We start from the raw sequence: 26,838 nt of genomic DNA, 5'->3' as shown, positions 1-26,838 counted from the left end.
ATGTACCCAAACAGATCTACATACAGCACATTTTCAAAGTCATGTACCCATATTCTCCTCATTGCTTTCCTTTCCATGCATTAACATTTAGGAAGGTTAAAGCATACTTCATTACGCATGCTATGAATCTAAGATCTGGGTTTTTCTCTATAGTTTGGAGTCTGTGCTTGTGGAGAGCTGGAGTGAAATCAATAACTGGTGACACCTGTCTCCAGCACAGCCGAGAAAGGCTCTATCATAGTGGAAAAGTGATGTATGCCGTAAGAAGACAGATCAGTGGGACAGGCCAGAGAGACAGATATGGGTGGATGGAGAGATAGGGTGGATGCGGATAACGATACATTTTTGCCTCGCCAAAAATTGTCAGAGAACAAGACCTTTTCCCTGGTGGTAATACCAGCAATGAAAAGTTTGATATCATCAGTGCATTTTTATCTTTAGCTCTGCATTAATGTATATGCATTATAACTTTGAAAATAGCAAATACTAAAGGAATGTACATTTAGGAACATAGCAAGTAATTTATCATACAAACAACATCTGCAGTGTTGTACTGCCAAGTTCTCAAGGTGGCTGGAGTAGAATAGGTGCTAGCGCAGAAGAAAGAGAGTTTAAGTGCAAGATCAATAGTAAGTGCAGTTAGTGCATGTTGGTGGTTGTGGAACAGATGTGTTTTCAGCTGTTTCTTGAATGTTGAGATGGTATGGCAGTAGATCGTGTGGATGTTGTTAGCTCATTCCACCACAGTGGAACAGAGAAAGTGTACAATCGTGAAATAGACTGAGCCTCTTTGTGATGGGACCACCAGGCGCCACTCGTTCATAGATCGCATAGAGTGAGTTGGAGCATAGACCTGCAGAAGTGAATTTAAGTAAGTGAGTGCGGTTCCATCGGCTGTCCTAAAGGGCAGAGTCAACACCTTGAATTTGATGCGGGCATCAACAGGTAGCCAGTGGAGTAAAATCAAGATTGGCGTGACATGAATCCTTTTTGGCTGATTGAAGACCAGATGCGCTGCTGCATTTTGGACAGTCTTCAGTGGCTTTACTGTGTTAGCTGGGAGGCCAGCCAACAAAGCACTACAGTTGATGAGATGTGGGAGCTACAATAAAGCTGGTTATCTACCACCACTCCCAGGTTCCGAGCTGTTTTGGTTGGTGTTAGTGCAGTTCAACCAAGATGAACAGCTGGATTGGCTGGGATCACGAGGAGTTCTGTCTTGGCAAGGTTGAGCTGAAGGTGGCATTCCTTCATCCAGGCAAAATGTCTGAGAGGCAGGCAGAGATACGAGCTGAGACAGTAGGGTCATCAGGTTGGAACGACAGGTACAGCTGCGTATCATCTTCATATCAGTGGTAGGAAAAGCTGTGTGCCTCAATGATTGGTCCAAGTAATGTTGTGTACATCAAGAAGAGGATAAATTGCTATGTAAGACATCGCAATTAATAGGAAAAAGTTTCAGCATATATTGTAAGTAGAAATATTCAGCATATCAGTGGAATCTGAATTGTAAAGTAACATTCTGCAACCAATATTCAGAAAAAGTTCATACCCCAAAATAATGTGAACTTACTAAAGCCTTGATCAATAGAGAACCCCATTCCAACTGTTAGGGTCATATTTGAACCAAAAACATCAAATGTGGAACCCCCAACTATTCAATTACTCCATTAATGTTCATAAAAAATAAGAACATTTTGTTTTCTTTACTTTAATAAAAACCTTAATTTCAGTAGATTGAAAGATATCAAAATATGTCATGCATTGGGGGTCTCTGATGCTATCTGCTGGAATTAAAATAACAAAAATGCCAACTATGGCCAGTAGATGGCTTCAGTGCTCCATGCACAATGTTGTAACAAACATATTTTCTAGATATTATCCCAAGTTATGCATTGAATATACTTTATATTTGGACAATATAGTCAATTATTTGTAAAATTGTAGCATTTTGTTGAAACCACTTGTGTTGAAGGGTGAGATTTTGCAATGATACCACAATATGGTTACAATCAAACCTGACCATGGAGTGCAGCTCCCACACATAAGCGTAAACTTTTTCACAGTGGGGTCAAACTAAGACTGTGGTCTGACCTTGAAGTGTGTGCGTGTGTGTGTGTGTGTGTGTGTGTGTTCTGCATTGAGGATGTGTAGTCTCACCACTTCATTTATATGCGTTTTCTGCTTTGTGGCAGATTTATTGATTTTTATTTGAAAATTTAAAAATAATTGCTCTGTCCCATTCATTTCCTTTTGCGGGTCAAATTTGACCCGAACTGTACGAACAGTTGACTGTTTGATAAAAACACATAGGCTAATCGAATCTAGTCAACATTTTGTGGGGTTTTCAGGTAGTAAGTTTAAGAGAAGTCACCAAGCCTTGTTCCGCTCAGATTAGGAAACCATATTTATATATAAAAAAAACCTGACCTGAACAGTGATTAAGGGTTAAAAGTTGTTTAAATGGCATTGCATTAGATAGGCCTAATATAAAAAATATTAAAATATCAATCTAATTGGCATTTATTTTATAGAGAGATAGCAGGCTTAAAGTAGGCTTTCATATATAAGCACAATATATAATATTCAAAATTACTGTATGTCAGTAATTGTAATGAACATGACAATAAAGTGATGAATTACACCTGTGTTTACTGTCCTAAGACACATGTGTGTACCTGAGTGGAACTGACATCATAAATCCACTAAAAATCACATTAAGACCAGTTTGTTTAATTCCAATGAAGTTAGTTCTGTGAAAAGCTCAAGCATAATTTGCTTGTAGATTCCACTTGGCTTGAGATTTTGTAATCTAATGCAATCAGCTTCATACATGTGGCTTAGGTTTCCAGATATCCTTTGGGGCTACTGTATGACATACGGCAGTATAAGATGCTGTCCTCTTATTTAACAGGATGTTCTCTGCTGCAACTGGAGGGGAATGTGTGTGCCAGTGTCTGAGTCTATGATATGATTATTGATGATGTCTGCCATTGATTTGTCAAACACAGTAGCTAAAGACAGAGAAATAGTTCACTACCACTCACTGTAAATTACATTATATTGTTTAGATTTGACAATCTATATATACAAATATATAGACAAATATAATATATATTACAACTCACGTTTCAAGTCTTAGGATTTCAATTCAATAAGGTAATTATAATTACTAACTAGATAGGTAAAGTTTGTCATTTTATAAAAGAACTTACATTAATTATTCTGTAAAACTTGGTGTATTATTTGAGCTGTAAATTTGTTTAAATCATAATTTTTACAGACAACAAAGTTGTAAAATACACTCACTTGACTTTGTGTCGATGTAGTGACAATAGGGTTCGCCCTTGGGAGCCCCAGACACCTCTGATCTTTGAGAAAAGGCCAATGAGAATTGGTGAGTGGAATTTGCATGCTACTCCCCTGGACATACCGGTATAAAAGGTATAAAAGATATATATCCTTTTTTCTTCTGAGCCGAGTGGTTGTGTTCAGTGAGCTGAATTATTCTAAACTCCAGTTAAGCTGTTGGATTTTACGGCCGGTCACGATCACACTCCGCCCCCATTCCTTTCTTCCCGGAGGTGCATGAAGAGCTCACGCAATTGTTGCGGGCACCTTTTACTGCCTGTACCCAGTTTGCGGGCTCCTCCGCTCTCACAGCCCACAGGAGCTGGCAAACAGACCACTCCTTCCACTGCTGGAGGGCCAGGTGGAGAATCCTTGTTTTCCTTTTGTTATGATTTTGGGCTGTAGTACCCACATTTTCAGAAAAGAGCAGTTTCCTCACTTCCTGGGCCATACAGCGGTGTCCACGGCCATCGTTATCCCGACCGCAGGGCACCGTTTCCTTTCAGCAAGTTTCCTTCCAACCTCGCTTGGAGCTTGGAGGCGTGGCTCGTGCTCCCCAACCCATCACGGTGGCTGATCAGCACCGTCCGACTTGGCTACACTATTCAGTTCGCCAGGTGCCCACCCAGGTTCAGCGGCATCCGCTTCACTTCGGTGAAATGCAAGAACGTCGCTGCCTTGATCGCGAAGATCGCCTCCCTTCTACAGAAGGACACAATAGAGCCTGTTCCTTCAGCCAAGATGAAGGGGTTTTATAGCTCCTCCATCAATGTACCCATTCAAGATGCTGATGCAAAAACTTTCGGGGCCTAAAAATCAATTTCTCTGTTCTACCTCAACACAGACCCTTCCTGCGGTTTGCTTTCAAGGTCCAGGCGTATCAGTACAAGGTCCTCCCCTTTGGTCTGTCCCTGTCACCTCATGACTTGACGAAGGTCGCAGAGGCAACCCTTACCCCATTAAGGGATATGGGCATCCGCATCCTCAACTATCTCCACAACTGGCTGATTCACTTGCGGTACTTGTTGCATGCGCACAGGGACCTGGTGCTCAGGTACCTCAGCCGACTGGGGCTTCGGGTCAAATGGGAAAAGAGAAAGCTCTCCCCGGTTCAGAGCATCTCTTTTCTCTTTTCTTGTCTTAATGATTGCGCGCCTCACATGCGAGCGCATGCAGTCGGTGCTGAATTGTCTTAGAACATTCTGGCGGAAAATGTTGGTCCCACTGAAGTTATTTAAGAGGCTCCTGGGGCATATGTCATCCTTAGTGGCAGTCATGGCACTCGGGTTGATGCATATGAGACCGCTCCAGCTCTGGCTTCATACTTGAGTCCCGAGATGGGCATGGTGCCACGTTGTGCAAGGTCAGGGAGGACAAGGAGCAGGTCATCCTCGTAGCATCTTACTGGCCGACCCAGACTTGGTTCTCGGACCTCATGCTCCTCACAACAGCCCCCCCTGGCGAATTCCCCTGAGGAAGACCTTCTTTCTCAGGGATGGAGTACCATCTGGCACCTGCTACCAGACCTCTAGAACCTCCACATCTGGCCCTAGGATGGGATGCGGAAGACCTAAGTGGCCTACCACCTGCAGTGGTAGACACAATCACTCAGGCCAGGGCTCCATTGAGGAGGCGCCTGTATGCCTTGAAGTGGCGTCTGTTCGCTTAGTGGTGTTCTTCCCGACGCGAAGACCCCCAGTCATACGCAGTCGGTTCAGTGCTTTCCTTCCTGCAGGAGAAGCTTGAAGGGTGGCTGTCCCCCTCCAACTTGAAGGTGTATGTTGCCGCTATATCGGCACATCACGATGCAGTGGATGGTATTTAGGGAATTGCGACTTGATCGTCAGATTCCTGAGAGGCGCAAGGAGGTTAAACACTTTATCAAGCCAACATAATTGTTTTAGCTTATAATTTAATATATTTAAAATATGATAATTTTAACTGCCACATCAGAGCAGTGATTCCAAACTGGAGGTACATGTTACTCAAAAGGTACTTAAGCAGGTTCCAGAGGGCACTTGGAAAGCATTTTGCTTTGTTAAAGCAGAAATTACTACAAACAAAAAATCTTGTGAGTTAGATGACTTTATTTTTTATAGATCACAAAGCAATTTAGTTAATGCACAAGAAGATGAGGTTTGCATGGATCCCATACTGGGAATATCATATAGAAAGCAACGCTGAGTAAGTACATGATTTAAATGCTAATCATTTATGCCACAGTCTGTCTGCTGCTGGCTCTGTGCCATAGCAACCACAGTCTCATTTCAGATGTGTCATGCTGCATTACCATGACACACACACACACACACACACACATGTTGTGTTTCCATGTTTTATGGGAACTTTCCATAGACATAATGGTTTTTATACTGTACAAACTTTATATTCTGTCCCCTAAACCTAACCCTCACAGAAAACATTCTGCATTTTTACATTTTCAAAAAACATAATTTAGTATGATTTATAAGCTGTTTTCCTCATGGGGACCAACAAAATGTCCCCACAAGGTCAAAAATTTCGGGTTTTACTATCCTTATGGGGACATTTGGTCCCCACAAAGTGATAAATACACGCTCACACACACACACACACACACACACACACACACACACACATACACACACACACACACACACAACACACACACACACACACACACACACACACACACACACACACACACACACAAGGCATTTATACAAACAAACACACACACACACAAACGTGCGTGCACATACATTTACAGTCCAGTGTTCGCTGACACTTTAACCAGAAGCATAATTGAATGATAGAGCATATCTGAAGTCTTTCTTGGTTTTCATAGTACAAATAACATTTTTAAACACTAGAGCAAGTCATCCAGCAAGAAGAGTGACTAACGTGTATATATTACTCGAGTACAAGAAGTTATGGCACAAATATTACCTGCATAGCTTTTCTAATTATTATAAATATATTAAAACTAATTAATTTAATAGAGTTAAATCTATATCAGCCTTGAAAAAAAAAAAAAAATATATATATATATATATATATATATATATATATATATATATATATATATATATATATATCCTCAACACTTAAATGTAATTATGATATTATCAGTATTTCAGCATTTTCCTAATGCAGTTACATGAGTACCTTACCACTGGCATTAATTCAGGCAGTATTTATTTATATGTCTTTCAGTATTGTTGGCACATTTGAGATTTATCGAGCCCACTCGCCCTCTAGGCACATTAGAGAAAACTGGGGTAAAATGGATAGAGAGGGAAAGGATGAATGCCAAGGACTTTTGTATTTTGTTCCAAATGTATTCCCCAAACTAGATTGAATTGAAACCATAGTAACAAAGCAGGCATATCTAATAGTTTTAAAGATTTACTGCTTATTCATTCTGATAATTCGGATTAATTTCTGATCATAGAATTTCAACATTAGGTGGCAATCCTATAAAAACACTAGACCAATTCAATATATGAACAATTGGTCACTAATCATTAATCATATTTAATTCAAAATGTTAATATAAAAATTGCTATGGGAATAATTAAAACAGTTTTTATTAGATTGTTTTATACTGGAGATGCATTTGTGCCCATTCTTTTTTGAAGTGAGGCTCAAATGTAATTGTACTCAGTCTCATGAATTAAGCTCCAAAATTAGCCCACTAATAGCACACCAGCTCAGTCAATTTGCCCCAAGCTTTTTAATGAGCAAATTAGCTAATAACTCATCATTTGTAATGAACTAAAACACAGTCATTCAAATTTTATGAGGAATTTTCATTTGTGCAATGGAGTTGCCTCATTTAGTACAGCAATTAAAAAGGAAGGTGGTAGAACTGGAGTGCCAAAATACGATATAAAGATGCAATATATGATTTCCTAGAGTGCAGCATAATCCAGTTTGGATGAGATTAGACGAATGGATGGACAGATGATAATGGAAGAAAGAAAAGGATGTGGGACAACATATGGGTGAGTAAATGATGACGTTTTCATTTTTGGTCGAACTAACATTTTATTTAGTTCAAAATCTGTACACCTGTTTGTCCAAAAATTTTCCTTCAGTATGCGTTGGACTCTTCTGGACCTGCAAACAATAAATCCCTCAGCCTTGACCTGCAGATATCAGAGCTGTAGCAGGCAGCTTTACGCTGGGCCGTTCCATTACTTTGCTCTCGGCAGTCTTGCGGCTCTGTTTCTGTGGCATATTAAACAGATTAATAGAACTGCACTCTGGGGAGGGGAAACGTCAAGTCAATCTAACTTGCAGACACAAAGGCGTGAAAGCAGACACGCCACGACTCATCCTTCAGAGCTGATAAAACAAAGACAAATGTCACAGGAGATAGAAAAGTCCAACTCTGTGAATGTTGACTTTCAGATCTATTTTGTAAATAGAGGGAGAATCAGAATAATGTGCTAACTGTGCAAGTAAAACAGAAGAGGTTATTAGTGGGGCCTTTTAGGCAAGCATCACAACATTACTTTTACATACCCCTAATGCAAAGTATTCAACTTTGGTGGGTAACTTGTCCCTCACCATTTGAGCTATAGATATAAATAATGCCTCAAATCATGAAGGTTATTGAGGAGAGCTGTGATAATTCTCTAAGCAGTTGAACTTGCCATTTATGCCTGGAGAACGATAAATGGGGTGATTGTTTTACATCTAGGGACCAAAATATTATAGAGGCTTGAACCAATATACAACTACCCAGAATACCCTAGCAACCACCTAGCAATGTTCTAGCATTACACAACCACCAAGAACACCCTTGCAACTAGAGGTCGACCGATAGTGGATTTTGCCAATACCGATAACTATGATGGTGGAAAAGGCTAATAACCGATTAACTGGCCAAAAGTTTTTAAAATCGATTCATAGAATGTTAGTCGGCACAGATATTGAAGCCAGAGTACAAAATGAATAAAATCCCAGATTTAGTTTATTTTTTAACCAAAATTCCACTAAATAAAAAATGAAAACTTGGGTCACAACATGGGACTCTAAGCAATTTTGTTACAATGCTCTATATTTAATATTTATCAAATTAAGCTTTATATAGTCAATATATTATTATTATTCACAATATATGAAGTTGGAGGCACGATATATGTGCTGACGAGGGATGTTTCAATATTGTCAAATTTTTCTTTGCATGCCCTCATTTAAAAAAACTTAATTATCAGAGGAACATGAGGGAATTAAAAACATTATCAGCAACTATCGGCATACACTTTTGCCTATAACTGATAGTTGCAGAAAGCAACTGTCGGCACCGATTAATATGTAAAACTTAAATAATGGTCTACCTCTACTTGCAACCACCCAGAACACCCCGGCAGCCATTTAGAACAGCCTAGCAACTGCAGCACATTGCCCTAGCAACCACCCAGAAGCAATACATTATCAACCACCTAGAACACCCAACAACAACATTGTTATGCACTTGCAACCATACAGAACACCCTAGCAACAGCAAATCAATGCCCTTGTAAAACCACCTAGAACACATTTGCAGCACCCATGCAACAACCAAGAACAGCACAGCAACCACCATGCAATGCCCTAGCAACCACCGAGAACAAAACGCCCTACAACCGCATATCAACACCCTTGCAATGACCAAGAACTCCCCAGCAAACACCTAGAAAACCTTAGCAACCTCATATAATCAGGGGTGTAAAGTAACAAATTACAAATACTCACATTACTGTAATTAACTACTTTTTCCCAAGAATTGTACTTTTTAAGTAATTTTTTTTTTATACTTTTACTTGAGTACATTTTAAGTGCTGTATCTGTACTTTTGCTGTGCTATTTTCCCACCATCTGTGTTCACTACTTCCGTGTTCTGATTTAATTATTATCTATCAACATGATTGGCGTGACTCCCGTCAAATCACACGAAAACTACTTGAACGGCAGCTGCAGATCTGATGCCATCTGTGCAGAATGCCTCAAACACATTTAAACACCTAAACATCACTGCCGCACCTAAAAGGGATTTTTGCAGTGAAAAAGGCCAATTGCTTGATCCTGTCATGTGAGTTTAACTTGCTCAAGCCAGATATCAGCATTAATCCTGCCTCTAATTTGAAGAAACATATCGAGGTAAATTTAATATTTCTGCTTACCAGATTCTGTGTGTCTACAGTATAACCTGGCCTGTAATTTAACTATCTATCACTGAGATTATTGGGCTGCTGTGAGAGATTAACATCTACTTTTACTCTACTCACACTAAATCTTTTGGGAAGTAACAGTACTTTTACTTGAGTATGATTTTTTCAGTACTCTTTCCACCCTTGCGTATAATATACTAGGTATTTTCTTAAAAATATGTAAAGATGCAGTGACTTTCTGTACAATTAAGTGGTACTATATTTGTAACCTACAGATTCGGGGCTTTCAGGGTCTAAATGAGCTGTTGTGATGACTAATATTGCAAACAGACCACAGAACCATCCGTTTAATGATTCAAAAGTTGAACAAATTTCTTAAACTTGCTGCTTTGTAGAACACATCAGCAAAAAGCTGTTTCCCTTTAAAGAGCTACAGATCATTCACCCAGTAAAAACAATAGAGTGCTTCGTTACATTCTTATACTTGTAATATCTCGCTCTCCCCTGCAGCTATGAGAAAAAATGAAAGTGAGTTCTGTCTGTAGTATTAGCAGGTTAATCGTCCTGTCCTGCTCCCTGCTGGCATGCCAGCCAAACACATTTTAGTTTAATTGTGAACCATCCAGATTCATAACCCCTCAGTCAGATTCAGTGACTTGAACATAAATGCTGCTCCACAGTACAGGTCCAGCACCAGCATACTATGGCCAAGCCCTCATTTAATTCTCAAAAGTAAAAACTCAAGACTGATCTCATAGGTATCCTTACTATTACTAATATACAATATATGTAGTGCCACCTGCTGATCCAGCTTGAGTACTGCTGATTGAACATAACTGATATAAATCTGGGATTAAAGTGTGGAAATAAGTATTAGGATTTTGAAACAAAAAATCAAAGAGAGCTTATAATGCAAAATTAATAAGACATATTTAAGATTCTGGACTGTTTCTAGGGCACTAATCAAATAAACGTATTTGGAACTATGTTACCTCTTTGTACAAAAGGTCAGATTTCCTTCAATTGAAACAGTGTTTTTCAGTGTTTTAACAGCACGCTTTCCCTTGTTGATGGAGACCCAGGATAGCTCTGGGCCAGAATGGATCTCCAGCCTCTCTTAATCTGATCAAAGGGCCTCTCCAGTCTCTTTAGGCTCTTAATTGATGAAGTAATCAGTTGCCATCGTCATCTGTTTCCTGTGCATGTGGACAGCAGAGAGTGCAACAGGATGCCTGTGAAAGGGAAAAAACAGCAACACATTAAAAAAGTCCAGCTGAACTATATTAACACATTTACTATATGCACAATCCATATGGTCAGTTATCTTCATTAATACATTATGAAAGTTTGAAGCCCAGAAACCTGTTTCTCTGTGCAAGAGACAAAAGAGAACTTGACTGTACATTATATATCCTTTATATTTTCATATATTTTAGGGGTTTTCTTGAGTCTAATTTTAATCCAAATTTAAGACACCCACCTGGTGCAACAACACACATAATCCAATAATATTCAAACAAAAGCCTTTAATGGTACAAATGAAGTATTTATTTTCTACAAAATAAAATAAAAACACAAGGTTCAAACTGCTCGAATCATTTAACAAAATGTAATCGAATAGCTGTTCCTAATCTCCCTTCTTCCTACTTATTATACACAGGGGTGATACCAAAATAAAAATCATAAATCCATATATTCATCTAAACCATATTAAATCTAATAACAATTAATCGATTCAACTTAACAGTTTCAACAACACAATTCAACAATTCATCCTCAAACCAACATTTTTACATTTAATTTAACATTGTGTGACCCCCGCGTCCACATGCATGGACGTTGTATGTTGGCATCGCTACACACACTGCATAACTGAAATTGAAACTGACTGAATATTGTTTACAACACTATAGACTGTCATTTAAGGGTTAAACTTCTGGTGCACCGAGTCACGTGACACAACATCATGACACTGATTTCCCTGAAGCACTTCTACGAGTGCAGAGCCAAAAAAGCACCTCTGGTAAGAAACCTCTTTATGTTTTTTAACTGAAACCTGTTCGGGTGTAAAGAGTGGCATCTCTAGTTTAGTTTGATATGTCGCTTTAAAAGTTTTAAAGTTTTCGCGCATCAGCGCACTGATAAATGTGATGTCCACATACGTGGGCTTTGGAACATTATTCACTAAAAAAACATGAAAAACTTTAACACATCTGTGGGTCATTTCGCTTAATTTTAATGTACATTTTGTTATTTTATTTTGTTATCACTATACAATACGGTTCTATTCATTAACTTTAGTAAATGCATTCCTGTACTTACTGTGCATCACACTGAGAATTAATGGGTTCATCAAAAACCTGAAATGTTTTTCTTTCAGATGCTTTATATGGAGTTAGGATGAAAATAAGGTGCATTTCGAACTGTTCTGAGACCTGTGCAGACAGACAGCACACTGGAGGTTAAGTCATTCACTAAATAGGGAGCAAGGGGACATCCTATAACTCTCTATGCAGCTAAGTGCGTTCACTCCTAAAATCCGACCAAAAGTTCAGTTTCTGGCTGCAGATGAGGTTTGGACCACTCAACATGTTTGGCAGACATGGGATAATGGTTATCACTAATTTCTGATGTAATGTCTGTAATGTCTCAAAAATATAAATAACCAACACTCCTGGAAACATAATAAAAAATTATTATATTATTATTAACTAATTTTTTTATCTGACTTTCTATAGCTTGGTATTATTTTAAATTTCACAACTTAGACCCGCTGTCCACATATGTGGACATCCATTTTTTTATTTTTTTTATTTATGTTTATTAAGTGCTACTAGTTGATGGATGTAGCTTGAACGCTCTGGGATTAGTTAGACATTTTTATCTTGGTTTAAGGATTGTGGGAAAATCCTAACCCAACTTTGTAGAACAACAGTATGTTTGGCTTGCCTAAAATTCACCATAGGGACATTTTTTGCCAGCCAAATTTTAAATATCTGTGGCAGTTTTGCCCTGAGCCCTGGTTAATTTCTACCAGTCAAATATAATGTGAAAAGCTGTTACACGTGAAGGCTGTTGTACCCGTGACTTCAGAAACATTGAGTGAATCTACACCAGGCAGCAGTTCTCTGTGTGGAGGATTGGTAAGCATGATGTCACACAGCTGACACAGTTCAGGAGACAAACAATTAACAACCTGATAACTCACACAGAGATTAGTAAAAAAAAAACAACACAGCGTGTATAACATGTATGGGGTCAAACAAGTTTTAGAGACACATACCCATTAACAGTAATGTAGGTCTGGACATTTGAACACGGCATAACAGAGGCTTCAGGATTTCCTCCCTCTAACCAAACAGTGCCGACAACTCTACAGCCTTGTTCTTCTTTAACCTATTTTGACATAAAAAGTTGGTTATAGCCATAAAACTTAAGGAAATCCTATTGATTGAAAATAGGGTGTGCTTTTAACCTCTCAAATTAGGACAGAAGTACAGAACTGACATAAAGCACAATTGTATTCTTGAACTGCCCTCTTCAGGCTACAAATGGAAAGACGTTTTTTTTTTTGTTTGTTTTTTTAAAGTGATGCTTGTTTAAAAGGGGTCAGTCGCAAAATTTTCCTGGATCTTTTGAAATAAGGGTTCATTGTACTATGAAAACCTACGTTTAAGTATGGAAAACGTCCTCCCCAGTGGAAAAAAAAGGTTGGAAGCATAAGCGTTGTTACTCATTTCCCATGTGAATGAGTAATTTAAATATGAGTCATAAAATACACCAGCAAAAAATTGCCCATTTAATTCAAATGATCAGAAAGAAATTTTTAGCAAAATAACAGACTTCACAAACATTACTTTACTCTATGTAAAACAAAGGGGTCTTCCTCCATGGGCCATTTACCGCCATGAATGGCAGAATCGTTTGGTTACGTATGTAACCTCCGTTCCCCGAGGGAGGGAACGACACGTTGTGTCGGAGAAGCGACACTAGGGGTCTCTCTTGAGCGCCGATATTCACCTCTGATCTTATTGAAACGGGCCAATGGGAGTCGGCAGTTGGTATTTGCATACCCCGCCCCCAGACATACGGGTATTTAAGCGGGGCAAATACGGGAGTTCATTCAGGATTTTTCTGAGGAGCCGGAAATGGTCCGGCCACAACAGTGGCTCGGTTCAGCGACATGGCGGAGGAAAGACACAACGTGTCAAGTCAAGTCAAGTGGTTTTTATTGTCGTTTCAACCATATACAGTTAGTACAGTACACAGCAAAACGAGACAACGTTCCTCCAGGACCATGGTGCTACATAAAAACAACAAAGGACCAACACAGGACCACATGAGACAACACAATGAAATAAAATACCTATATAAAAAAACCTACATATACCTATATAAAGTGCACGTGCAAACATGTGCAAAAAGTACAGGACAGTACAACAAATTACTGACAATGAACAGGACAATAGACAGTGCAGCGCCGACCAGTACTCAGTAGTGCAAAAAGATGACAGTTTCTAAAAATGTAAACATAACATACTATGAGATAATATTCTATGCACATAGCAGTTATTGAGGTAGCAGACAGTTATAAAGTGACAGTAATTAAAGTGCAACTCAGGACACGTGTGTGTCAAACCAGTCTCTGAGTATTGAGGAGTCTGATGGCTTGGGGAAGAAGCTGTTACACAGTCTGGCCGTGAGGGCCTGAATGCTTCGGTACCTCTTGCCAGACGGGAGGAGGGTAAAGAGTTTGTGTGAGGGGTGTGTGGGGTCGTCCACAATGCTGGTTGCTTTGCGGATACAGTGTTTTTTGTAAATGTCTTTGATGGAGGGAAGAGAGACCCCAATGATCTTCTCAGCTGTCCTCACTATCCTCTGCAGGGCTTTGCGGTCCGAAACGGTGCAAGTCCCAAACCAGGCAGTGATGCAGCTGCTCAGGATGCTCTCAATAGTCCCTCTATAGAATGTCGTTCCCTCCCTCGGGGAACGGAGGTTACATACGTAACCAAACATTCCCCTTCTGTCGCTCTCTCCACGTTGTGTCGGAGAAGCGACACTAGGGGACCCATTCCAATCTTGCCATGCGCTGAACCTTGTACGTGGACCGCCGATACAGAGGCGGGCAGGGATTTCATCCAGTGCCACGCATCGTCTGTACCTGGCTGCACGTACCCTTCCCCAATGCCCCATAAGAACATCGGAGTCCTTCTAGTTACCCTGGGAGGAGAACAAGGCGATGTTTGCCAACATGGGAATGGGCCAGCCTGGCTGGGCCTCTTTTCTCTTAATGTTTCTTGCATAGAGCAATCACGGCCGGGGTCCTTACACGCATATAGGGAAGGGGGTCTCACCCAGACCCTGCGGAGACCACACCTGCCCTTTTTCTTGGGGAGGAAAAGTGGTAGACACGTCACACGGCCGTCTTAGGGCTCGTGTGGAAAGTATGGTGCGGTGGTAGATCCAGCCTCGAAAGGGGGAGTTGCTACAGCACGGCGACCGAGGCAGCTGTAACTGCCTAAGGGAGACATGGGGGTCCGCTCGTAAGGGGACAGAACCGTGGAATTACACACAGGGGGAGTCCGAACAGGAGGCCTTCTTATTTTACCCGTGGAGCCCCTATACCAGTACGAGGTGGCCATCAGGGTACCCGCAGTGGCTTGGGTCGGCGAGTTCCTCCGCTGAACCGCGGACCCGGAGGGCTGGGGAGGAATCGACCAGGGGCCCGACTCGGAGTGGGGCGCCCTGGGAAGAAGGCGCACTACTTTACCTTGACGTCAGGAAAAGGGCGCTGGGCGCAAGCGATCCACCCGGCCGGTCGGTCTACGTGTTACCGAATTCTATGGGCTCGGACCTGAGAAAACACGAGACGCAACCGACTCAACGCGGAGGTTGTAAAACCTCGCGAAGGTGTTGGGTGTTGCCCAACCCGCGGCTCTACAGATGTCTGCTAGGGAGGTGCCCTTGGCCAGTGCCCACGAGGACGCTAACACCCCTTGTTGAGTGAGCTCGGACCCGTAAGGGTAGGGGCACGGCCTGGGTGTGATAAGCCAGTGTGATGGCATCGACAACCCAGTGGGCGAGCCTCTGTTTAGAGACGGCATTCCCTTTCTGCCGTCCCCCAAAGCAGACAAAGAGCTGCTCAGAGCGTCTGGTGCTCTGTGTGCGGTCCAGGTAAATGCGCAGGGCGCGCACTGGACACAGCAATGAAAGGGCTGGGTCTGCCTCCTCCCGGGGCAGCGCTTGCAGGTTCACTACCTGATCTTGGAATGGTGTGGTAGGAACCTTGGGCACATAGCCCGGTCGCGGTCTTAGGATCACAGACGTATCTGCCGGACCGAACTCCAGGCAAGTGTCGCTGACAGAGAACGCTTGCAGGTCCCCGACCCTCTTAATGGAGGCGAGCGCGATCAGCAGGGCCGTCTTAAGAGAGAGGGCCCTGAGTCCAACTGATTCGAGCGGCTCGAAGGGAGGTCTCTGGAGTCCTGCCAAGACTACCGAGAGATCCCAGGAGGGAACTAGGCCTGGCCGGGAGGGATTCAACCTCCGGGCGCCTCTCAGGAACCTGAGGATCAGGTCGTGCTTACCCAAAGACTTGCCGTCTACAGGATCATGGTGGGCGGCGATAGTGGCAACATACACCTTGAGGGTGGACGAGGACAGCCTCCTGTCCAGCCTCTCCTGTAGGAACAGAAGCACTGACAAGCGCCACTTTAGGGCGTAAAGGTGCCTGGTAGAGGGGGCTCTGGCTTGGTTGATGGTATTCACAACGGTCGCCGGTAAGCCGGCTAGCTCTTCCGCGTCCCGTCCAGGGACCAGACATGGAGGTTCCAGAGGTCTGGGCGTGGGTGCCAGAGCGTGCCCCGTCCCTGAGAGAGGAGGTCCTTTCTCAGGGGAATTCGCCAGGAAGGAGCTGTCAGGAGTGTGTGCCAGCACGTCTGTCCCGAGGGGAGCCTCTGTTAGGGCGTACCAGAGTGGGCAGAGGGTGGTTTCCTGGGCGGCGAACAGGTCTACCTGGGCCTTTCCAAACCGTTCCCAAATCAGCTGGACCGACTGGGGGTGAAGCCTCCACTCCCCGCCGGGCAGGTGTTGTCATGATAGCGCGTCCGCTACGACGTTGAGCTTGCCGGGGATGTGAGTGGCACGCAGCGACTTGAGTCCGGGCAAACTGAATTGCGTAACCGAGTCGAATGGTCCGGTGCAGCCAGCGTGATGCGTTGGGAAGTGAAAGCCACGCTTCCCAGCTCTGCGCTAGGGGCACCAAAGGTACAAGTATTTTGGACGTACCCGGTGGGGCCTCGCAGCGGGGCGGAACAGGTAATGCAGCATCGGGCGGCTTCATTGCGGCCTGAGGCTGAGGTGCTGAGAATAGACTCAAAGCACTTACCTTGCTCCGCGCGCCCGGCAGGGGGCGGGTTCTTGACTGAGGAGTCAAGAACTGAGGAGTCTGATGTTGGCGTCCTCTGGACTCGTCTGAACCGGCTGGCCGGGGGACAGTCGTGGGCAGGCGGAAGGCGGGATCGCCGCGTCCGGTGTACCAGGACTGTTGTGATCTGAAAGCACATTGCCGTGAAAACGGCATTTGCGGGCCAGGTGACCCAGAGGCAAAGGAAATAGCTCATTATTGAGAATGTGGGTACCACAGCCCCTGTCAAAACAATGAAAAAACAAAGGATTCTCCTCCAGGCCCTCCACCGGGGGACGGAGCATTCTTACCACCTCCGGAGCTAACGTCTTCGGCTCTGGGTCGGCTGTCTCAGGAACGCTTGGGAGCCTTCCGGGTCCTGGAGGGGGTTCGTGAGACAGGGGGCGTGCGCCGCCTGCGGAGTGCTCGACACTGGGGCTGAGAGCTGGGCCCGGGTTGAGGCGGAGCAGGAGCTGGTTTCCTCGCAGGGGGACGCCCTCGGCGGGCAGACGGGGCAGGGCCCGTAGCGGCAGGTCTGCGGCGGGGCATGATGTGCGATATGGCCTCCGTCTGCTTCTTCACCACGGAGAACTGTTGGGCGAAGTCCTCGACGGTGTCACCGAAAAGGCCAATCTGGGAGACAGGTGCATCCAGGAAGCGGTTTTTGTCAGCCTCACGCATCTCGACCAGGTTGAGCCAAAGATGGCATTCCTGGAACACTAGGGTGGCCATCGTCTGTCCGAGTGCCTGCGCTGTGGCCTTCGTCGCTCTCAGGGCGAGGTCGGTCGCTGAGCGCAGTTCCTGCAGCACATCAGAATCAGGTCCACCCCTGTGCATGTTTCTGAGAGCTTTGGCCTGGTGGACTTGCAGCAGGGCCATCGCATGCATGGCGGAGGCAGCGCGTCCAGCCGTAGTGTAGGCCTTCGCGTTAAGCGAGGATGTTGTCCTACAGGGCTTGGATGGGAGTACGGAGCGACCCCGCCAGGAGGTAGGGCTACCAGGGCATAGATGGTGCGCAACTGCCCTATCAACCTGGGGAATCGCGTCGTACCCGTGGCGCTCTCCGCCGTCGAGGGTGGAGAGAGTGGAGCGGGTGGCACCTAGACGAGCGGAGAGCGGGGCTCTCCACGTAGACGTCAGCTCATCATGCACCTCCGGGAAGAAAGGGACCGGGGATGTGAGGCCGCGAACGCGCGCTGCCCCTAGGAACCAATCATCCAACCGAGAAGGCTGTGGGGAGGATGGAGGGTTCCAGTCCAACCCCACGCTCAAGGCAGCCCGGGCAAGCATGTCGGACATCTGAGCATCGGACTCAGCCTGGGCCTGCTGGCCCGGCGGCAGTCCAGGGAGTCCTCGGCATCAGACACCGCACTCTCCGATGCAGCGGCGAGCTCATCTGCTTCGGACTCGGGAGGATAGACAGCCGGGCCGTGAGGCGAGCCGCTATCGCCGCGAAGCGTGGACGGAGACCAGCGAGCGTGTCGGGAACGGGAGGTTCGCGGGGGCTACCCGGCGAAACTGCACCGCTGCCGCCTCCAAATCACCCCCAGCGCCAACCGCACCATCCTTAATCCCGTGGGAAGAAGGAGCAATGTGGGGGCCGGCGGGGTGGCTTGCTTTCTGTTGAAAGCGAGCCGCGACCGCAACGTGGTCATGGTCATGTTCTCGCAGTGAGAACATGAACCATCCACAAACGCCGCCTCAGTGTGATCGCGGCCCAAACACACGAGACAGCGCCTGTGGCCGTCTGAAGCAGAGAGCACTCTACCGCATCCAGGAACGACACAGGGGCGGAAAGGCATCTTGAAAAAGACGCGTCCTTTAAAGGAGGTTCAACGCTGCTGTGTTTGCTCTTTTAGAGAAAATTACTCTTTTAGTAAAAAACTCTTTTAATACACAGTGTGTGTGTGTGCGTGTCTGCACTGTCGAAGCGCTCAGGGGCAACAATGCACGCCGTGCACTGAGAAGGAGAAAGCTGCTGTTGTGCGCCGTCAAGATCCAACAGCATGCAGATCGTCAGAGGAAAACAGGAACGTTTAAGTGGCGTGTAACTCGCAGCAAACTGCAGACAGACCATCGGCTCCGAAGAAATTTTCTGAATGAACTCCCGTATTTGCCCCGCTTAAATACCCGTGTGTCCGGGGGCGGGGTATGCAAATACCGACTGCCAACTCCCATTGGCCATTTTCAATAAGATCAGAGGTGAATATCGGCGCTCAAGAGAGACCCCTAGTGTCGCTTCTCCGACACAACGTGGAGAGAGCGACAGAAGGGGAACCTTTGTTCTGGCAACATATGTACACAAAAAAAGGTGTTTGTTTAATTACATTAATTACAAGGATTGCAGCTGAGATACAAATGGACATCTTACAATATCTAGAACATAATTAAATAAAATGCCCTATCCTGTAATCCCAAATGACTGTGAATAGCCCATCCAGCCAATCGGTTCCATTGCTGAGAAAAGTAGCATGTAATATTTGCAGTGTTAAATTAATCAAAATAAGTCATCTAAAACAAATTACTAAATACGTCTCTATAATTGCAATCAAATACTAATTACTGTATTAAAAATTATTATTGCTAATTACTTTAGTTACTTTCTAAAACACTTTTTAGTGATTTAACATAACGTGTTGCTTTTAACAGGAGTCAGCTAAAGTGTTTTAATTATCTGATTGTTAACACAACTCTAACATGAGACATCCCTTTAAACACAGCAATGAAAACAGAGCAAGAGGTGCTGTAATGGTCAAAGACGTCTATGTAGCGCATGTTTACATGGGCCAACAAATTAAAAAAGCACAGGTAAATGTATCTTGATTTAAGGATGCTTAGATAGTTTTACATATTGACACAATCCTGTCTCTGAGCTCTGCAGGCAGTTCCTTTGACCTCATGGCTTGGTTTTTGCTCTGATATGCATTATCAGCTGTGAGACCTTATATAGACAGATGTGTGTCTTTCCAAATCATGTCCAATCAATTGAATTTGCCACAGTGTAGAAACATTCATCCAGAGAAATGGGATGCACCTGAGCTAAATTTCAAGTGTCACAGCAAAGGGTCTGAGTACTTATGTCAATGTGATACTTCAGTTTTTTCTTTTTAATACATTTTCAAAGTTACCAAAAATATCGTTTTTGATTTGTCATTAAGGGTGTTATGAACTCAGTTTCCCAGCAAACTATGCAGCCTCCAAACATGGCTGCCCAGACTCCACAATGCACCACCTCAATCCCAATCACCCAAATCCTGATTAGCCTCACCTGCACCTCACCAGAGTTATCACGGCACCCTTTATAAAAAAAACCCTGTTACATTCACTCCCTGCAAATAACATGTTCAATTCCCTTGTGTCTCACATTACCAAGCCTTCACAGTCTGCCTGATCACTTGTTTAAGTACCTTTGCCTGTTCTGACCACTAGTTTGTCTCTAGCCCTATTACCTTTGTTTGCCAATAGATGGACCTTCTGCCTGTACTGCTTATTGGATTTTGCCTGCTGTTTGAACTGTACTGATGTCTGATCTACATTAAACTGCCCTTACTGCACTTGCATCCTACTCTTCTGGTGTACTCCTAATACTAGCCAAGCTCCGGTGGTCGTTTCCCCATCGCAGTCAGCGGTAATGACCACAGAGTGTGCCTTATTGTCTTCCAAAGTGAATGATTCCCCACTGATGTTGGTATATTTGACCATGAAGGCCATTCCTCACAGGGTATCAGTGCCCACGACTGCCATGGCCAACGAGCCAATGCCTGCCACCGCCAATGAGCCAATACCTGCCACGGCCAATGAGCCACTGCCTACCATGGTTAACGAGTCAGTGCCCATGCCTGCAACGGTTAACGAGCCAATGCCTATGCCTGCCACAGATAACGAACCAGCGTCCATGCCTGCCACATTCAATGAGCCAGAGCCAATGCCTGTAGCTTCGACCATCCCAGAGCCAACACCTGAAGCCTTGATCATCCCAGAGCCAACACCTGAAGCCTTGATCATCCCAGAGCCAACACCTGAAGCCTTGATCATCCCAGAGCCAACACCTGAAGCCTTGATCATCCCAGAGCCAACACCTGAAGCCTTGATCATCCCAGAACCAACGTCTGTAGCCTCGACTGTCCCAGAGCAAATGCCTGTAGCCTCGACTGTCCCAGAGCAAATGCCTGTAGCCTCGACTGTCCCAGAGCAAATGCCTGTAGCCTCGACTGTCCCAGAGCCAACACCAGTAGCCTCAACTGTTCCCCAGTCTCTGCCTATGCTCATGACCACGGTAGTCGTTCCCCGGTCTCTGCCCATGCTCACGACCACTGAGGTCGTTCCCTGGTCCCTGCTCATGCTCACGACCATGGAGGTAGTTCCCCGGTCCCTGTCCATGCTCACAACCACAGAGGTAGTTCTCTGGTGCACCACCTCAATCCCAGTCACCCGAATCTTGATCAGCCTCACCTACACCTCGTCACAACATTTGTCACAGCACCCTTTATAAAAAACTCCCTGCAAATAACATGTTCAATTCCCTTGTGTCTGACATGACCAAGCCTTCACAGTCTGCCTGATCTCTTGTTTAAGTACTTTTGCCTGTTCTGACCACGAGTTTGACTCTAGCCCTGTTACCTCTGTTTGCCAATAGATGGACCCTCTGCCTGTACTGCTTATTGGATTTTGCCTGCTGTTTGAACTGTACTGATGCCTGATCTACATTAAACTGCCCTTACTGCACTTGCATCCTACTCTCCTGGTGTATTTTCTGACAATGGGGTATGGAGTGTAGACTGATGTGAAAAAAATGATAACTTCAAGCCTTCTAGCATAATGCTGCAACATAAAATGTGAAAAGAATTGAAGAAGTCTGAATACTTCTAAATGCACTGTATAAGGGCTTATGCTAAGTTCTGCATATATATATATATATATATATATATATATATATATATATATAAACTTTACTGTTTTCTGAAGTTGTGATTGTGTTGACACCCAGCTCAGTCCACGCTAAGTTTCTTAGCAGAACACATGACCAATGATAGACACAGGAGGCAAGTGAGCCATCCTGTGGAAGTGTGCATACAAGCAGCTTGTCCTCTGAAAAATGCCTTGTTATTTTATTAAAAAATAACAAGGCCTTCAGAGGAGTTCATAAAGAACAGTCACACCATCAACACACCATTGCAGACTCTGTTCATCATGGACGACCTTGGGCCTTCAGGGAAGTAAGTGTGACAGTACAGTTTATTAAGCACTTAAATTGGTCATATTATATATATCCATATAAGTCCAGTTTCCACCCTCTCTCTGTCCCCCATTTTTGTCCAACTATAACTTTTAAGACTTATAATGACGTGTAAATGGCCATTTTGCATGTGAAATTAGTATCAATACTTAGCATGGTTGCGGGTTTCCACATTCTGAAATTTGTGCTCTAACTGAAAAGATCAAACTGAAATGATCAGGTCCCTTGTTAAAAGTGCACTCAGTATATTTGTCTATGGTGCACCGGCACTTAATGGTATAGCGATGCAGTATCATGCAAGAACAAAAGTTCAGGCCCTAATGAAATTGTAGAAATGTGCTATCCGCAGTCAGCCATGATGATTATTTTTCCGTGAGTGAAAATGTCCAATTACTGGGGATTATTGAGGTAAATTGAGCGACATTCAGCATGTCATATGATCTCAACATGGCGGCACTCACTGACAGAAACCACTGATTGTACCTTTAAATGTGAAATTCATCTGACTGAGCCCCACTGTGTCTTACAGTTTGGCTCTGAAAAAGAACGAGTATGTATTATGCACCATAAGAGCAGACAGTAATGGAGTAATCACAATAAAACCAGACTTTAACAACAACAGAGGATCTTACAGGCAAGGCCCTCTGCTTCGACTTCTTTAGATTAAAGTACACTTAAGATTAATGTGGGGGTGAGATCACTGTGATTTTAGAAGGTGTACTTGACTGTATTTGTCACCAGGGTGGTGACGGAGGGAGTTAAAAGAGAGGTGTGGAGACTATGTGGAGAACGCCTCAGCAAACATCAATGAAAAAGAGCAGTACATGTACAGAGATGCATGTCCCTGTTTATCAGTTCACCCATATGAATTAAATGTAGAAGAATGTCCAAGATGCCAGGTGAAAATTATCTCATAATTTTCTTACCCTCACGCCATCCCAGATGTGTTTGACTGTCTTTCTTCTGCTGCTTAAGCTTTTTGGTATTTTCTGTGAGTAGCTCATGCTTTTAAAATGTTGTTTAGGTTGGTCTAGTATTCCCTTTCAGTGTCTGTCTGGTGTGGCTCAGACCTGTTGCACAATGCAGTCTGGGGAAGGTGAGACATAATATTAGTTACCTTATCAACTAACTTTGTATTCATGGAGCTGTGGAAAGCAGGAGGATGTAGCCTTCTTCTATCCATTCAGCTTTGAGTCCTTCTTCAGAAAAGAGGATGAGTCTGATGGTTCAACCATTAATAGAATTTCTGTAACTAGGTAAAAAAAAACATATCACATAAACATCACATATCATCCCTTGATACAATAATGAACCAACACTGTTTATCCACATTCAGCAATAAATCATTGTTGGCTGATAAATCAATGCCCTGTGCAGGATCATTACCCCAGTGGTCAGTGTTGTATTTCAAAGTTCTCTCATTGGATTTCTTGCAGCGGTACAGAACCGAGGGCTATGGGTTCCTTGTCGTTCCCTCAACAGCAGGTAGGACATATTATGACCATAAACATCAACATTTGACATGTAATGTTATTTGGCCAAAGACAGAATCAGGGTCTCAGTTAGAGTGACCGCATCAAACTAGATCACATACTGTACATTTACACTTAAAAAAAAAATTAACTTTTCATTTATATAATAATACACTAGTAATAATATAGAATACTAGTAGTATATTTACTGTGTATTGATCATAAATATGGTAACTTTCGTCGCTTATGATTCCATTAAAGATTCTTAATATACATAATGAACAGCAGTACATGAAGGTGTTGATATTTTTTTCATTTTGTGATAAATGTGTTTGTATTAGCTTCTTAAATGGATTGTTCACCCAAAAATGAAAATGCTGTCATCATTTACTCACCCTCATGCCATCCCAGATGTGTATGACTTTCTTCCTCTGCTGAACACAACAAAATTGTTTTTTGGAAAAATATATCAGTTCTGTTTGTCCATAAAACAGAAAGTGAATAGTGACCAAAACTTTGAAGCTCCAAAAAGCACATAAAGGCAGCGTAAAATTAATCCATAAGACTCCAGTGATATAATCTGTTTTAGGTGAGAACAGCCCAAAATTGATCTCGTTTCTCACTATAAATCTTGACATTGGCGTTCTCCTTGGCGATTATGATTTAAAGCTTGATTACACTTCCTATAGCGCCATCTAGCACTCGTCATGGTAGTGCTTAGAGACTTCAATGGCAAGATGTACGGTGAAAAATAAGTTATATTTTGGTTTGTTCTCACCCAAAATGAATTTCTTTAGAAGACATTGATTTAACAACTGGAGTCTGATGGATTGCTTTTATTCTGCCTTTATGTGCTTTTTGGCACTTCAAAGTTCTGATCACCATTCACTTGCATTGTATAGACCTACAGAGCTAAAAAAAATATTATTCTAAAAAAAATCTGCATCTATGTTCAGAAGAAAGCCATACATATGGGATGGCATGAGGGTGTGTAAATGATCAGAGAAATTTCTTTTTTGGGTGATCTGTTGAGTGATTCTCTTTAAGTAATCTGTTGGGATCTCAGGGTGTCACAAAATGACTTGTCGCCTATGGATGCCCCTACAGTCTGGCATGGTTGCTGAACTGAGATGATTCTTTGTCGGCAGATCACCTGAACTCGAGGACATTAATTGATTCCAGCACCCTCAAGAGAAGGAGACAGACTGTCCTGAATCAGCTGGGTGGCCACAGTCAGCAGGAGTCAGTCCATAATGTTCTGGGTAAGACAGGTCTAAATCACTTCAGTTAGGTCCTCTATTGCTTGTGATTCCCATTAGTTAGTATTACTGCTCATATATAGGCTTAGGGATTTGAACAAACCCCTGACCCTAAGTATTAAACTTTTATGTCGTGCCATATGGACATGAATGATACCTCAAATGGTGAGGCTTGTCAATGGTGCTATTACTGTTCTGAGCAATTCGACTTTGAATTGTCACCTGGTGGACGATAAACCAGGTGAAAAAAGTCCAATAGACTTACATAGAATGAGGGACTCAAGCCATAGTGACTAAAATATAGTGACTTGATGATGGGCTCTTTTGACCTGGGACAATATGCAACCACCTAGCAATCACCCAGTATACCCAAGCAACCCTATAGCAACATCTTGGTAACAACCGGAGAACAACCTAGCATCATGGCGGTGACTTTTACACTGGCAAGCACCACTCAGATTTCCTTCAGAGAGTGATCAAATCTTGTTGCTATTGCTATCGGTTGCTTAATAACACCTTGCTATTTACTGAAAAACAGATGAACAATATATCAGATATAAAAGGTTTCTTTACTGATTAAGAGTGTATTTGTGATTAAAGAAGTGTCCCGTAAACGCATGCCGGAGGCAAGAGAGACATTATCTCGAGACCTCATCAACACCTCTATACAATTAAACCCGTAGACTTCTACATATGAACATTACACTTGCACATTATAATAACATGCTGCTTCTGTTTAAAGGATCATTTGGTCACTTAATTTGCAGTATTATATTTGTGTGTTAATGTATATAGTTTCTAGAATTCAAAGAAAACATTTTTGTAGAGTGTAAAAATTTCTATTGAGATTTCATTTATTTTCATATATATGTATATATACATTAACCACATTTGAAAAAATTCTATGAATGTCATTGCAATCGATAAAATATCAAACTAATTAGCATTTTTATGATAGATAGCACAAACACACTTTTCAAGCAAAATATTTCACTAAAAGAGGTTTATGTTTTAAATGACAAAATAATATATATGCTGTTCATAAATAAGACAAGAGGTATTTCAAGCCATCCCAGATGTCTATGACTTTCTTTCTTCTGCTGAACACATACAAAGCTTTTAGAAGAATATTTCATCTCTGTTGGTCCATAAAATGCAAGTGAATAAAGGCAGTATAAAAGTAATCCATAAGACTCCAGTGATCTAATCAATGTCTTCATAAGTGATATGATAGTTGTGGGTGAGAAACAGATCAATATTTAAGTCCTTTTTTACTATAAATCCACTTTCAAACAGCTCTGCTAAGCACTCTTTAAGAGTTCTTCTTTTGTTTTTGGTAATTCGTATTCTTCGTGCATGTCGCCACCTACTGGGCAGGGGAGAGAATTTTCAGTAAAAAGGAATTATAAATGTATCTGTTTCTCACCCACACCTTTCATATCACTTCTGAAGGCATGAATTTAACCACTGGAGTCTTATGGATTACTTTTATGCTGCATTTATGTGCTTTTGAGCTTCAAAGTTTTGGACCCTGTTGACTTGCATTACATGGGCCTACAGAGCTGAGATATTCTTCCAAAAATCTTTGTGTGTGTTCTGCAGAAGAAGAAAAATCTTACACATCTGGGATGGCATGAGGGTGAGTAAATGATGAGAAAATGTTCATTCTTGGGTGAACTATCCCTTTAAGTGTGGCTTAAAGGATTGCTCCAGGTTCAATACAAGTTTAGTTCAATCGAAAGCATTTGTGGCATTATGTTCATTAGCACAAACATTTTTCAACTCGTTCCTCCTTTTCTTGAATGTGAATGTGGCCAATTTTTGGAAGGTTTAAACACAGAAATGTGAAGCTTACAATTTTATAAAAGCACATTCATGAATTCTTCTGTTAAAACTTGTGTATTCATTTTTACAGTCATTTTAAGTTTATAGTGTTTATTGACATTACATCGTCATGGTAAAAGTGGATATAACT

General features: G+C 42.9%; 1 pseudogene; it reads left to right on the top strand.

The window, feature by feature from the left end:
- Nucleotides 1–20,527: 20,527 nt before the first annotated feature.
- On the top strand, nucleotides 20,528–25,546 carry LOC127622111 (tectonic-like complex member MKS1; annotated as a pseudogene).
- The last annotated feature ends 1,292 nt before the right edge of the window (nucleotides 25,547–26,838 follow it).

Source organism: Xyrauchen texanus, chromosome 3 (genome assembly GCF_025860055.1).
Source record: "Xyrauchen texanus isolate HMW12.3.18 chromosome 3, RBS_HiC_50CHRs, whole genome shotgun sequence".
NCBI classification, from domain to species: Eukaryota; Metazoa; Chordata; class Actinopteri; order Cypriniformes; family Catostomidae; genus Xyrauchen; species Xyrauchen texanus.
The sequence above is the reverse complement of the archived record's forward strand: the minus strand, read 5'-3'. Positions and strand labels throughout refer to the sequence as shown.